This window comes from Sarcophilus harrisii, chromosome 4 (assembly GCF_902635505.1).
Source record: "Sarcophilus harrisii chromosome 4, mSarHar1.11, whole genome shotgun sequence".
NCBI classification, from domain to species: domain Eukaryota; kingdom Metazoa; phylum Chordata; class Mammalia; order Dasyuromorphia; family Dasyuridae; genus Sarcophilus; species Sarcophilus harrisii.
The window spans coordinates 254,199,390-254,213,140 of record NC_045429.1 but is presented as its reverse complement, the minus strand read 5'-3'; the positions used below and the strand labels follow the sequence as shown (position 1 = coordinate 254,213,140).

General features: G+C 31.7%; 1 protein-coding gene across 2 annotated transcripts in view; it reads left to right on the top strand.

Annotated features, from left to right (window-relative positions):
- The window catches only part of HCRTR2 (hypocretin receptor 2), a 164,179-nt gene that overhangs the window by 58,303 nt on the left and 92,125 nt on the right, over positions 1 to 13,751 (top strand). The window lies entirely within an intron of this gene.

Here is a 13,751-nt window from a genome sequence, read left to right as displayed (position 1 = left end):
TGGGGTATCTGGTAGCAGACTTCGTTTCAATTCAGTAATCACCATATGAGTAGTCAGGGGTTAAAGTCCAAATCCTTTATTGTCTCCTTCAAAGTCTTGTCTCCTTCACTTGAGCCTTGGCTAGCTTTTCTGGAGACCTATCTCTCTCCTTGGTTCCAAGAGCTTGAGCTTTCGCCTGCCTTCTCTGCAGCCACCACAAAGCTGGATGTTGGAGTGAATCTGCCTTGGCCTCTGAGATCTTCTAGTGCGGTTGCCTTTTCTGGACCTGAGAGCTTCTTACTTATATGTTCCACACTGAGTATACACCAATCATTATATCACTAGGAAACCATTATTTGTTGTAGGATGCAATCAATGCTAAACTAGATTTAACCATTGTCTCCTCAATTCCACTTACCTTGTTTCAAGTTCTGGCCCATAACATCTCCTTGTAGGATTAAATCAATCATACTGAACCATGCTAAATTAGATAACTATTGTCTCTATCAATTCCACTGACTTTGTACTTTGTAAGAATCCTTCGTTTCAAGTTCAGAGTTCTGGCCCTTAACAGTTTCCTATACACACATCAAAATTATAGAAGATTCTTTGAAAACTGTAATAATTTTATTAATGTATTGTCTGATCACTAATAAATAAATCAGTGAGATTTTTTTTTTATTACCAAGGTGATTGCAACTATCATGGAGGAGGTTTAATTAAAGGGGGAGAGGGGCATTATTTTAGGAAGATTTCCCTTGACCTTTAGTTTGAAAATGACATCTTGCTAGCTATATTGAGCTTTGAACAATATTACACTTCTTCAATAAAATAAACAAGTGCTCAAAAAGTGTTTGCCCGACTATTGATATAGGAATAAAACAAGTGGATAAAGGACACCTATGTTTGTTGTTGTTTATTATTGTTGTTGTTTTTAAAAATCAATTTTTAAATGTTTGATTTTTTTTAACTTTAGTTCCAAATTCTCTCCTTCCCTCTATTATGAAGGCAAGCAATATCATGCACATTATACAATTGAAATAATGAAAACTATTTCTGTATTTACCATATTGCAAAGAAAAAAGCTAGAAAACAAAGTGAAAAGCATTTTGATGTTCACTGAGGATTTATCAGTTTCTCACTGGAAAAGAATTACATTCTTCATCATGAGTTCTTTGGAAAATGTCAGAGAATAGCTATTGATGAATAGATTGTTCTCCAGGTTCTGATCACTTCACTTAGTATCAGTTTATATAGGTCTTCTGAGTTTTTAGAAATCATTTCCTTTGTCACTTCTTACAGCACAATAGTATTCCATCAAAACAATATGCCATAACTTGTCCAGCCATTCTACGGTTGATAAGCATCCTCTCTGTTTTCTTTTTTTAATCACCAGAAACAAAATCTTTTATAAACATTATTACAAATATGAGTATTTTTCATTTTTACCTAATATCCTTGGGATATAAACCTAGTAACATCATTTCTTAATCAAATATTATGCACAATTTTATAGCCTGTTGGCTGAAATTTCAACTCTATTAATGGCCTCAAACCTCTAGCATTGAGTGTGTCATGGAAAACTATTTTTTTTGAAGAATCAAAATTTTGTTTCACCCAGAGGAAAGCAAAGAGCTACATGCTCATTTCAAAAAGAGTGTAAAACAACATATTAAGAGTTATGAAGAAGTGCTGAAGAAAAAGATAACACCAATATGTTTGAAAAAAGAAACATTAAGTGGTACTATAAGAGGAGTAAGAAAAAAAAAAAACTATTGAATGACCATAGCTATCTTGCAATAACAACAAACATAGAGGAAGATGCCTAAAATGGTTAGTAAGACACTTTTGTAAGAAGACCAATATCTTTACAATAAGATTAACATTCATTAATGGAGTTGCAACCTACTTCATTGGGACAAATTATTGAAGATTTGGTCTAAATTAAGTATAGCATAAAATAGATGACTTTTTCTAATTACTATCTCTAATATTCTTTCATTCACAAATATTATGAAATGTTAGTCCACAAAAATGTAATAATTTCATTTATAATTACTTCATTATACATTGTTATATTATGCCATGTGCAACAGAATATGGTGTCTGTGTCTCCACAAAATTTAATATAAGCTTTGGATAAAAGATATTGATATGTAATAGTCACTTTCAACAAAAATCTCTTTATATTTTTCAATATTTTGCCTGCCCAAAACAGACATAAAAGGGGAGAAATTACTTAATTTGTCATTTTTTGGTCGCTAAGAATCTTGTGTTATTTTAGTTGGAAGAAAAGGAACATCAAAAAATGTATTTCATAAAAGTATATGGACTCATAAAGTGACAAACATAATGCCATTTAGGATTTATACAAAATCAAAATAAATTCTATATACTGACTATCTAGTAATAGATTTAATATCCTGTGCTCAGAAAAAGCTCATATTGGTCAACCTTTTCAAAGAATTTGAACACAAACAAATGCCTAATATTTAGAGAAATTACAGTGGATAAATGAGGTTGATTTATCTATTGTTGACTACCTATTTACTCTACTCAAATTTGCTATATGATATCATGATTCTGACTGAAGCTAGTATATTTCCTGATTAGGTATCAGAGATGGAATAAGGAGACATTACTTTTTATTTCACCACTCCAGTATGAAGAAATATTGTTTGATAGTATATTTTCTATTTTTTTTATAAACTACATTTTTTCTGCTACAAAATAAGTATCAGAGAGTGCACATGGCACACAGTACTTACTAGAGGCTAGATTGGACTTGTTTTCTTACATCCAGGCCTACCATTTGATCTAATACAGCACAGTTTCCTATTTTGACAATGTGAAAGAATATAAGTAACAAATTCTATTCATATATTGTCTGTTTCTTTTAATTACTTACTTGCTTTTAATATTCATTTTTTAATGTTTAGTTCTGAAATCTCTTGCTCCTCTTCCACTCCTAAGAAGGCAAAATGTCATTAATTATACATGTGAAATCATGTTAGACATATTTTATATTGCATATGTCAAAAAAAAGAAAGAAAAAGAAGGGGAAAATATGCTTCAATGTATACTCAAACTCCATCAATTTTCTCATTTGAAGTAAAAAACATTTTTCATCATAAGCCCTTCAGAATTATTTTGAGTCATTGTACTGATCACAATTGCTAAGTTATTCACAGTTGATCACTGTGCAATAATGATATTACTGTGCACAATTTTCTCTTGGTTCTGCTCACTTCACTTTGCATCAGTTCATATAAGTCTTGTCTAATTTTTTTTTTTAATAGCTAGCCCCCTTGTCCTTTCTTATAGCACAATAATGTTCCATCACAATCATGTACCACATTGTTCAACCATTCCCCAACTGATGGGCATATCTTCAATTTCTATTTTTTGCCACCACAAAAAGCTGATATATATCTATATAATACAATATATATATATCAATTATATTATTTATAATTACATATTATATGCATTTTTATCTCTAGGTCCTTTACCATTTTTATGTATTTTGATCTCATTAGGATCCAGACCTAGCATTGGTTTTGCTGAGGCAAATAGAACAAAGCCTTTTAGAGTTATAAATTATTATCCAGAATGGTGGGATTAGTTCACAACTCCACCAACAGTGCATTAGTGGCCCAATAGTCCCATAGCCTCTTCAATATTTCTCATTTTCCTTTTTCATCATATTGACAAATAGTATTCATGTTGAACAGAAAGTTGTTTGGATAATTTTTTTTAACCTGATCAAATATAAAAAGGGCATAAATTAAATAGTCTGTCCTTTTTGGTTGCTAAAATATGTAGTATTATTTTAAAGAAAAGGAACATCAAAAATTGTGTTTCCTAAAATTTCATGATCCTCAGAATTTATTTTGCATTTTAACTGATATTGATGTAGAGCATTTTGTCATCTGAATTTATATACATTTCATTTTTTCTTTTGAAAACTGCTTGTTCATACTCTTTAACAATTTGTCAATAAAGAATAACATATTTTTTAAAAAATAAATTTGACTCAGTACTCTATATATTGTCAGAGAAAACTTGTAAAAAAGTATTCCAGTTTCCAGCTTTCCTTCTAATCTTGGATGAATTACACAACTTTTTTTTATCTACGATCAATCACCACTACATATTTTGTGCCTAATCTATTCTACTAATTCATCTCTCTTTTCCTTAGCCATTACTAAATGGTTTTCAGGATTACCACTTTGTAATACAACTATCATATCATATAATACAAGTATCCTTGACATTTTTTTCACTGATTCCCTTGAAATTCATGGCCTTCCAGAAACTAGGTATTGACCTACATTTAACACCGTACACCAAGATAAGGTCAAAATGGGTTCATGACATAAGCAGAAAGAATGAGATTATAAATAAATTGGAAGAGCATAGGATAGTTTACCTCTCAAACCTGTGGAAGAGGAAGGAATTTATGACAAAAGAAGAACTAGAGGTCATTATTCATCACAAAATAGAAAAATTTGATTATATCAAATTGAAAAGTTTTTGTACAAACAAAACAAATGCAGAAAAGATTAGAAGGGAAGCAATAAACTGGGAAAACATTTTTACAGTCAAAGGTTCTGATAAAGGCCTCATTTCAAAATATATAGATAATTGACTCTAGTTTATAAGAAATCAAGCCATTTTCCAATTGATAAATGGTCAAAGGATATGAACAGACAATTCTCAGACAAAGAAATTGAAAGTATTTCTAGCCATATGAAAAGATGCTCCAAGTCATTATTAATCAGAGAAATGCAAATTAAGACAATTCTGAAATGCCACTATACATCTGTCAGATTGGCTAGAATGACAGGGAAAGATAATGTGGAATGTTGGAGGGGATGTGGGAAACAGGGACACTAATACATTGTTGGTAGAATTGTGAACACATCCAACCATTCTGGAGAGCAATTTGGAACTATGCTCAAAAAGTTATCAAACTGTGCATACCCTTTGATCCAGCAGTTTTACTACTGGGCTTATATCCCAAAGAGATTTTAAAGAAGGGTAGAGGACCTGTATGTGCAGGAATGTTTGTGGCAGCCCTCTTTGTAGTAGCCAGAAACTGGAAACTGAGTGGATGCCCATCAATTGGAGAATGACTGAATAAATTGTGGTAGATGGATATTATGGAATATTATTGTTTGGTAAGAAATGACCAGCAGGATGATTTCAGAGAGGCCTGGAGAGATTTACATGAACTGATGCTGAATGAAATGAGCAGGACCAGGAGATCATTATATACTTCAACAACAATATGATCAATTCTGATGGACCGGCCATCTCCAGCAATGAGATGAACCAAATCAGTTCCAGTTGAGCAGTAATAAATTGAACCAGCTACACCCAGCGAAAGAACTCTGAGAGATGACTATGAACTACTACATAGAATTCCCAATCCCTATATTTTTGTCTGCCTGCATTTTTAATTTTGTTCACAGGCTAATTGTACACTATTTCAAAGTCCAATTCTTTTTGTACAGCAAAATAATTGTTTGGACATGTATACTCATATTGTATTTAATTTATACTTTAACGTATTTAACATGTATTGGTCAACCTGCCATTAGAGAAGGGGATGGGAGGAAGAAGGGGAACAATTGGAATAAAAGGTTTTGCAATTGTCAGTGCTGTAAAATACCCATGCATATAACTTGTAAATAAAAAGCTATAATAATAATAAAAAAAAAGAAATTTCTTCCAGAAGAATTTCATTATTTTTTCTAGCTCTATAATTTTAACAGTGACATTGGTGTAACACTGAATAAGTAAATTAGTGTAGGCATAATTTCCCTTTGAGGCTTTGTTTGTTGCTCTTTTGACATCAATACCCCTTTTTAAATTTGTGTCTTAATCTTCTCTGATGTTTAGCTTTTTTGTGGTCTAGGGTTGGGTTTTCTTTTAGCTCATTTTGTAGCCTTTTCTTGACTTTCTTTTAAAATTATATTTTGTTTCTAGGTTGAGGATGTCATGTTCCAATGTTTTTTTTTCCTAGCAAATTTATTTATTTTTAATACACATTATTTTATGAATCATGTTGAGTGAAAAAAATCAGAGCAAAAGGGAAAATCATGGGAGAGGAAAAAAAATAGAAAAAAGAAGTTGAACATAGCATGTGTTGATTTACATTCAGTCTCCTTAATTCTTTTTTTTTTTTTTTTTTTTTTTGGATGGAGATGGTATTTTCTATGCAAAGTCTATCAGTATTTCTGTGGATCACTGAACCACTGAGAAGAATCAAGTCTATCATAGTGGGTCATAGCACATCCTTCCTGTAATTGTGCACAATGTATTCCAGATCTGCTTGTTTTACTTAACATCAGCTCATGTAAATTTTCCAGGCCTTTTTAAAATCACCTTGTTCTTCATTTTTATAAAACAATTATATTTCATGATCTTCATATACCAAAACTTGGTTGGCAATTCCCTAATTGATGGGCATCCACTCATTTTCCAATTCTTTGCTACCACAAAAAGAACTGCTAAAAACATTTTTGCACATGTGTGTCTTTTCCCCTCCTTTAAGATTTCCTTGGTATATAGATCCAGTAATTGTACTACTGGATCAAAACTGTGTGCACGGTTTTATAGTCCTTTGGGCATAGTTTCAAATTGCTCTCCAGAATTATTGGATTGTTTTACAACTCCAGCAACAATGCATTAGTGTCCCAGTTTTCCCATATCCCTTCCAACATTTATCATTATTTTTTCCTGTCATCTTAGCCAACCTGAGAATTATGAGATGGTACCTCAGAATTGTTTTAATTTGCATTTCTCTAATCAATAGTGATTTAGAGTGTTTTTTGATATAACCATAGATTGCTTTACTTTTAGCATCTGAAAATTGTTTGTTCATATCCTTTGACCATTTATCAATTGGAAAATTAGTAATATTATTATAAATTTGACAGAATTCTTTATATATTTTAGAAATGAGACCTTTATCAGAAACACTGGATGTAAAATTTTTTCCAGTTTTGTACTTTCCTTTTAGTCTTGTTTCTGTTGTTTTTGTTTGTGAAAAACTTTTTAATTTAATATAATCAAAGTTGTCCATTTTGCTTTTCATAATGTTCTCTAGTTCATTTTTGGTCATAAATTCCTCCCTTCCCCAAAGATCTAATAGGTAGATTATCCCTTGCTCTTCTAATTCATTTATGTTATCACCTTTATGCCCAAATCATGTACCTATTTTGCCTTTATTTTGGTATGGACTGAGATTTCTGTGGCAAGTTTCTGGAATATTATTTTCCAGTTTTCCCAGAAATTTTTTGTCAAATAGTAATTTCTTATGATGGAAGCTAGAGTTTTGGAGTTCATCAAATACTAGATTACTATAGGTCACTGATTCATCATTCTATTTCTTAGCCAGTACCAAATGATTTTGATGCCTTTGCTTTATAATATAATTTTATGTTTCATACTGCTAGCCATCATCTTTTGTATTTTCTTTTCATTAATTCCATTGATATTCTTGACCCTTTGTTTTTCCAGATGGATTTTGTTATTAATTTTCCTACTTCTATGAAATAATTTTTTGGCAATTTTATTGTTATGGCTCTGAAAACGTAGACCAATTTAGGTAGAATTGTCAATTTTATTATATTAGCTCAGCCTACCCATAAGCAAGTGATATTTTTTCCAATTGTTTGGTTCTTTATTTTTGTGAGAAGTATTTTGTAATTGTATTCATATGGTTCTTGAGTTTGTCTTGGCAGGTAGACCTTCAAATATTTCATCTTGTCTACAATAATTTTAAATGGAATTTCTCTTTCTATCTCTTGCTGATGGGCTTTGTTAGTAACATATAGAAATATTGATGATTTGTATGAGTTTATTTTCTATCCTGCAACTTTGCTAAAGCTGTGAATTGTTCCGAGTAGTCTTTGGATGATTTTCTAGGATTCTCTAAGTATATCACCATATCATCTGCAAAGAGTGATGGTCTTGTTTCTTTGTTGTCTATTCTAATTTCTTTAATTTCTTTTACTTTTCTTATTGCTAAAGTCAACCTTTTCAGTACAATCCTGAAAAATAGTAGTGATAATAGGCATCCTTATTTCATCCCTGATCTTATTGGGAATCCATCCAACTTTTCTCTATTACAAATAATGTTTGCTGTTGGTTTTAGATAAATACTGCTTATTACTTTAAGGAAAGCTCTATCTATCCTTTTATTATCTAGTGTTTTTAATAGGAAGGTGTGCTATATTTTGTTAAAAGTATTTTCTGCTTCTTTTGAGATTATCATATGATTTTTTGTTAGTTTTTTATTGATATGGTCAATTATGGTAATAGTTTTCCTGATATTGAACCAATCCTGCATTTTTGGTATAAATCTTACTTGGTCACAGTGTATTATCCTGCTGATAAGTTACTGTAATCTCTTTACTAATATTCTATTTAAATTTTGTGCATCAATATTCCTTAGGGAGATTGGTCTGAAATATTCTTTCTTTGTTTTGTCTCTTTCTGGTTTAGTGCCATTTTTGTGTCACAGAAGGAATTTGACGGGACTCCTTCTTTACCTATTTTTCCAAATAGTGTACACAGTATTGGAATTAATTGTTCTTTAAATGTTTGGTAGAATTCACTTGTGAATCCATCTGGCCCTGGAAATTTTTTCTTAGGTAGTTCATTAATGGCTTGATTCAATTTCTTTTTCTAAAGTAAAACTATATAAACAATTTATTTCCTCATATCTTAATCTGTGAGATTTGTATTTTTGCAAATATTCATCCATTTCATTTAGATTGTGATTCATTGCAGCTGGGTAAAATAGTTCCTATTTATTGCTTTAATTTCTTTTTCATTGTGGTAAGTTCACCCTTTTTATTTTTAATGATGGTGATTTGTTTTTTTCTTTCTAATCTAATTAGCCAAAAGTTTATCTATTTTGTTGTTTTTTTCATAAAACTAACTCTTAGCTTTATTTATTGGCTATTTTCTTTTTTATTTTATTACTCTCCCCTTTGAGTTTCAGAATTTCTAATTTGGTATTTAATTGGGATTTTTTTTTCCTCCTAGCTTTTTTAATTGAATGCCCAATTCATTTATCTCCTCTTTGTCTATTTTACTCATGTAGCCATTTAGAAATATAAAATTTTCATATCCCATAAGTTTCGGTATGTTGTCTTATTATTGTCATTCTCTTTGATGAAATTATTTGTTGTTTTTATGTTCCAGTGTTGAGGTTTTTATGTTGCTGTTTTTAGATCTGGTTTTGTCAATCTGAAATTTTCTGGTGTTTCTGACTGGTATGATCCTGGGAGAAGTGTGATCATTGCTCTCCTGATCTGTGATCTGGTCTATTTCCAAAAAAGTACTTTGTTCCTGGCAGCTACAAGTATTAGCAATTGTCTTGATCCTACAACTATGACCAAGACCTCTGCTTCCCTGCAACCACAAGAGTTAATGTTCTTTTTTGTCTTGAACCTGGGTCTAGTGCCCTATTATTTTGTGAGAGACCACAAGCACTCTTCTCTGCCCTAAAACTGTGACATGAGTCTATGGTCATAAACTCTAGTGCTCTTCTTTACCATGAATATGTAACCTGGAATTTTATATGGGCAGTACAACAAGATCTTAATCCCAGTGTCAACCAAGGTCCCCTCCCCTATAATCTCCTTCTAACCAACTGTGTGACCAATTGCTATTGCAATAGATCTGCTACTCATATTGGTTTGGCATGTACTACTCCCTAGTTGAACCCCCACCATAATGTCACAGAACTCTCTTTCTAACCTACTGAATTGTTTGGGGCAGAACAAATATCATTTTGTTGGCATTAATACTTCTAAATTCAATTTTAAGTACTGTTTTAAAATCTTGTACTGGATTATTGTGAAAATTCAACTGAGTTGTTGCCTATACTCTACCATCTTGTCTTGACCCCCCCATTTTTCTATTTCAATTAAAACTGTTGTCTCCTTTGATTTCCAAAACCAATATTTCTGTTTTACAAATTCATTTTTTACAAAATTATTAAAATAATCTTCTGAAAGCATAAGACTAAATTATATCTTTAAAAATATTAAATGGCTACCTTTTGACTCTTTGATAAATACAACCCCATAATTTTGCATTTAAATCCCTTTAGCTTCTGACTTCAGACTACTTTTGGGGCTTATTGTCTTTTCTTCTTCTGAATAAATTCCATAGGGCAGACAATTTGACTACTTAATATTCTCCAATTTCAGAATTCTATCTCCTGCTTCTTAACCTTTGTTCATGATATCTTTTATTTCTGGAATGAACATTCTCTGCAACCATGCTCTTTGAAAATGTGAATTTCTCTTAAGGGTTAATTAATGTGCTATTTATTTCATGAAACCTTTCTTGATTCCCCTAGTTATTAATTTTCTATATCTCTTAATTATCTTGTATTAATTTACATGCTTATATGCTGCTTCTCAGAGAACAGAAGCCTTCTGCAGTCAGGATCTATATCTTTTTTTTTCTTCTGTAATCTGAACATTCTCAGTTCTTAAGTAAATGTTATTCACAAAGTAGGCTTAATAAATGTTAATAATATTAATAAATGTTTGCTTAATTCATGATCAGAACTAAATGGAAAATCTGATTTTCAAATACAGGATTCTGGAAAAGCATAAGGAGATAATCAGGAAAGTGACATTGTAAGGGACATAATAATATCTGTTTACATTCCTACATGGAAGGATAATTTTTGTAATTCATTAGAGTGTTCTCATTATTATTGCAGTTAGAAGGAATATTTATATAGAGAGAGTCTGTGTGTGAGTTGAATATTAAGAGATAATATCTTTTTTTTTTTAAATGATGAAATTAAGGGATGAGAGAGGAATATACTGAGAGAAAGGAAAAGAGAGAAGTAGAATGGTGCAAATAATCTGCCATAAAAAAAGAGACAAAAAAAGCTTTTACAGTGAAGGGGAAAAGTGGGAAGAGATGGTGAGTGAGTGAGTGAACCTTACTGTCATCAGAATTGGCTTAAATAGGAAATAACATACATACCCAAAAGGGGCATAAAAATCTATCTTACCATCCAGGAAAATAGGAGAGGAATGGTTTATGGGAAAGGGGAAAGGTGATAAAAGAGAAGGTATCCTGGGAGAGGGAGTGGTTGATAGCAAAACATTTTTGAGGAGGGATAGGGTGAAAGGAAAGAGAGAATAAATAGGGAGAAATACAATTAGTAGTAGTAATTGTTAAAAAAAAAATCAATGCAAATTTATCCGATGAAATATTATTATTCTCTGGGAAATGATGAACAGGATGCTCTCAGAGAAAAAAAAAAAACTGGAAAGTCCTTATGACCAAAGTGAAATGTAATGTATACAAAATAATAGCAATGTTCTGGAATGACCAGCTATAAATGACTGTTATTCTCAGAAGTATAATCATCCTCAACTACTCTGAAAGACTTATGATGAAAAATTCTATCCATACCCAGAGAAGGAACTTAATTGTGTCTGAATACAGCTCAAAGCATCCACTATTTTGCTCTTTATGTCTATTTTTAACTTAATTTTTCTTGAGGGTTTTTATTTTCTTTGGGGTGGGAAATCTATGTTTTCTTTCAAAACTTGACTTTTATGGAAATGTTTTACATAACCTCATATGTGGTTTCTTAATTGTGGGTGGGGATAAGGGAGAGAACCTAGAATTCAAAAATCTTTTTAAAAAAAGTTTTCAGTGTAACTAGAAAAAAATTAGATTAATTAATTAATTATTTTTAAAAAATGTTTGCTTGGCAGATTTGAACCAGTCTTTGAGGTAAATAATGAAATTGTTTTATTCTCTATTCAACTATTAAGGAAACTGAGGCTCAAAGAAATTGCATGAAGTCTATGGAATAAATTTAATTTAGTACTATAAATTACAGGATAAATTCAGTTTAGTAGTATAACTAGAATTAGGATCCAGCTTTTCCAACTTCTACTATAGTGTCTTTATTCTATTCTATTTCTTTTAGATAAAGAAAAAAATTAAACATTAGATATTTCTCATTGCAGTACATTTTTATATGATTTTTTTTTTTTTTTTTTTTTTTGCAAATATATGACCTTGGCAGTGTTGGAATCTTTACTAAAGTGTTAAGACATTTCTTTACAAGTGTTAAATACATTTGAGTTAATTTAATCTTAGAGTTATTTTGGGCCAGAACTTGAAACAAGATACTAAGTAGAACTGATTGAACAATGCTTGTGTTCACACCTTTAGAGAACTCAAGTATCTAAGTACTCAATGGAGTTCACATGAGAATTCAGGGCTGGCTTAGTCTGAATTCACACCTCCCTTAGGACCAGAGAGCACTCTGGGAGATAACCCATAATCCCTGCCTCGAGAAGGAGGAGTTAACCTTTGGGAGATGATATATATGGAGGAAGCTCTTGGAGCGAAGGAGAAATTTCTCCGGAACATCAACAGGGCTCTGAGACAGAATACTCTGGAAGAAAAGACTACTCGCCACAGACTGGAGATTGAGAAGCCACGAGTTGGAGCTGGCTGGAGGCTGAAGAAAGCAGAGGCAGAAGCCAAGGACAAAGTTGCAAGATCTCTTGGAGCCAGGCAGAGAGATAGGCCTCAACTAACAGGGCTAAATTTGGAAGGAGAAATAAAACGTTTGCAATTTTTACCAGCTCTACGATTTTGGATTATTTATTTCAACTGAGACTAAGGCTGTCTTCCAAAGAAAACCACCAACATGGCAGTAGGCAGGTTTCTGCTTAAAGAAAGCATTCCTAAACAAGGGAAAACTATCTTATCAATCAAAAAGATAAAAAAATGCAGGTATATGTCAGCTCTAGCTAAATTACATGTATGAATTTCCAGAATTTGAATCAATTTTAAAGTTGTCTAGCTTCTGGCAGCATTTACAAAAATATACAATAACAGAATAACTATAAACAGAAAAATATTCTTTTGGCTTAGATTCCACCTGGGAATTTTCTTGATCTCTGTTGAAAGCAAAATATTTAATCACTAATTATAATTATTTAATGAAATCATCCATATGTTCCAAAGATGAACTGATACAAAATGGATAATGATGCAAGCTTTCAAAAAGAAAATGTAAAATAATAAAAGTTATATCAGTGTATTAAGTATTCAACATTCATTGGTAGTTAATTTAAACCAAAAAACTCTTGCAAGACATTTAGCAAAAGAAGGGGGAAAAGATAGGAAATATATACCAGTGGAAAAAGCTTCTTTTAGAGGCTTCATTCTTACAAAATTCCTTCAAAGAACTAGTGACATTCATTCAGAGAAAGTACTTACTCCATCAAAGCAGATTACAACCCATTCTATCCTGGGAATGCAACCACTGCCTGGAGTCACTAGGGAAACCTCCTCTCAATGAGCTTCTCCAAATTTATGCAGAATAGTCCTTGCATAATAAACATAGAGGTCATCCAGTTTTTAACTGAAGCTTTTATAATTTGGTATTACCTTTCCAAGTTAGCATTTAACTAACATAGTCTTTGTGAACTCAGGATCAGTCTTCCTGTCACAAGCAAGAACAAATCACATAAAAGCAATGGGAAATATCCTAAGATTTATAGAAAATTTGTGATTATGTAATCAAAGGAGTCTGTCCTTTAACTTAACAACTTTTTACAACAAATCCAGGAGTGGGGAAAATACTCTTTAATCAATAATGTTTCTTAGAAGCATATGATTTTACCCAGAATTTCATGATTAGAAATTTGTGCAGAAACAGACACAGCAATGAATCGTGATTTGGGAGACCT